The sequence below is a fragment of the Daktulosphaira vitifoliae genome, unplaced genomic scaffold (assembly GCF_025091365.1).
Source record: "Daktulosphaira vitifoliae isolate Bord-2020 unplaced genomic scaffold, ASM2509136v1 Scaffold_3, whole genome shotgun sequence".
Classification (NCBI taxonomy): domain Eukaryota; kingdom Metazoa; phylum Arthropoda; class Insecta; order Hemiptera; family Phylloxeridae; genus Daktulosphaira; species Daktulosphaira vitifoliae.
The window spans coordinates 43,703,811-43,706,489 of NW_026099574.1; the positions used below are offsets into that span (position 1 = coordinate 43,703,811).

A 2,679-nucleotide genomic window follows, 5' to 3' on the forward strand; every position below is an offset into this window, starting at 1 on the left:
AAATATACAAAAAAAAGTTGTTTTTATTTTTATGCAACATGATAATATCAATTAAAGTGTGTGAAAAATTTTTTATAGGATAGTTTTTAGGAAGTCATTTGTAGATTAAGAAAAATCTTAGAATTTTTTTCAGATATTCGATGAATATTAAGCAGAAAAATGTTTAACTGTATCAATTTCTGAATAAGTCGTCTAGTTATAATATAATATATTTTATTAATGACTATGTTATTTTTAAAAAATTTTGTGTTACTCCGTGAATTAGATTAAAATTAGAAAAATAATTCAGAAATTAGTTCGCTCTCAACAAGATGATAAAAAAATCAAGTTTTGATTTTTTAGTATATTTATTTTTAGATTTGTTGAGATGCGAAATTACATAAAAGAAAATGTTTTTATGCTCTATAATTATTTTTTGGTATTTCTTTAGATAATGACGAATTATTGGTAGATGGACTTTTTGATGATCAGTATATGATAATGAAAAATGATGAAGCTATTCTTAAAGAAAATCTTTCACGAAAAATTACAAATAATAATGATAATAATAATGATGGCATCGTCAAATTACAATGTGCAAAAGATGAGTTTTCAAAGAGCAATTTGTTTCGTGGTAAATTAACTGAGGAGGCCCTNGAGTTTTCAAAGAGCAATTTGTTTCGTGGTAAATTAACTGAGGAGGCCTTAGATAAAATAATCAAAAAATGTAAAGTTGAGAATGATAACATCAGTTATAAAGGTATTCACCATAACTTCTTTAAAAGTATAAAATTATTTCTACATTATGTAACAATTACAAGGGTCAAAATTCGTCTTTTTTCTATACCGTTAGATTATTTTTTTTTAACTCGGTTCTGAACATTTATAATTTATAATTAAAATTAATTAGATTATATTAATTGAAGGTTATTAGTTATTTAAATAGATATTTATTCAACGTTTGTGTTAGAAATAAGTACAATAAGTAGAGTGACTTCATCAGTGAATGATCAATTACGAGTTTTTCATTGGATAAAGATCTTAATTACTTTTCATTTTGATTCTACATTCATTTATTTAATAAATGTTTTTTCTCCGAAAAATTATCTAAAATTAAATGTAAAATTATTTATAATTAATCAAGATAAAATTTTTAATTTATTATTTTATGTTGGAATTTTCCAGCGAATGAATAGTTAATGTTATTGTATCAAAAATTATGACAACTTGTCAGAACTTAATTTAGATATTTTTTGCTATAAAAATTACTACCTGAAACTTGTTTCAACCACTTTAGGNATTTTTTGCTATAAAAATTACTACCTGAAACTTGTTCCAACCACTTTAGAAAAAGTTTAGGTAAAATATTGGAGGTATTTGTTCACTTGTAATGTTCATTAATTGGTGATGTTACTCTATACAATATATTTATTTAATTTTAGACACTGTTTGATAAAATACAATTGAAATTCTCAAATAAACTATTTTATTTTTTTTGATAATCATATTAGAATTTCATACGGTAATTTTTATTGTCCACATTAAAAATATCATTAATTTGTTTAAGGATTATAATAAATATGAATCATTATCATTATATAGGGTGAGACACTTTGGGAGAAGACACTCATTTCCATGAAAACTATTGATAATTACAAATTTTTTTAGTAAGGGAAAAAATTGTTAAATTTAAAAAATTCGAAAGTAATATGTAGTAAAATATTTTTTTTCATCTATTCATAGTTAAAAAATCTAAAAGTTAAATTTCTTTAATCAAAAGCCATTTGTTTAGTTTAATGATGTGATTGTAAAAAAAATTAAGCAATTATTATTTCTATGATGTTTTTTATTCGATGAACCTTTTTTTTGTAATTGCATGATAAAATTTAATAATTTTTTACTAATTTTCTATAGATAATTTGTTGTTTAACATTAAGTTATCATTTTTTTTTAATGATCTCATATAAACATGTTTATATTGTTTGAACAATGTTATAAACCATATGTTCACCGACTTACCCGGCTAACTAATATATGTATCTTTGGAAATATCAGCTTAAATTTTACAATTTTAATTATTTTCAGAGATGATAAAAACCATTACCGATGGCTGTGTAGAAGAAGAATTATATTCAATTTGGATATTAAAATCAACAGATAATACATTAACAACTCCTACACAATAATAATAATAATATAGTTAAACTCATTAAAAATTGTTCTATAATATAAATTATGGAAACTATTAAATTTATTAATAAGTGTTTAAATTTATTTATATCAAATTATGTTTCATTTGTAATAGTGACAGATCTGTTTTATTCTGCCGTTAGGCTATATGTATCACATTTATACAAATATAATGACTTTAATATATTTTTTTGAGAAAAATTTGTTTTTTTTTGTTATAAAAATTTGCACAAAAATATAATATCCCTTATACAAAAAAGAAAAATGTGTTACCTTTTATATACTTACATACTATTTCCATTGAAAATTGTTTCTAAACTATTATTTTTGATAAAAAGTCAGCCCATGACTTTTTGATGATGCGGCTACCACCGTCCATCAATCGAAAGAGAAGATGGAAAAGACTAGACGGTATAGGTATGATAAGCACGCTAATTTTTATATTTAAACATTGTTTTAATATCATCAAACTTAACAATAAGGGTCCATGGTAGATAATTAATGTTTAAT

General features: G+C 22.5%; 1 long non-coding RNA gene across 1 annotated transcript; it reads left to right on the top strand.

Annotated features, from left to right (window-relative positions):
* Positions 1 to 639: 639 nt before the first annotated feature.
* LOC126901041 (uncharacterized) lies at positions 640 to 2,370 on the top strand. Its single transcript, XR_007702949.1, has 2 exons — positions 640 to 739; positions 2,065 to 2,370. It is a non-coding gene; the product is annotated as an uncharacterized LOC126901041 (long non-coding RNA).
* Positions 2,371 to 2,679: the final 309 nt, after the last annotated feature.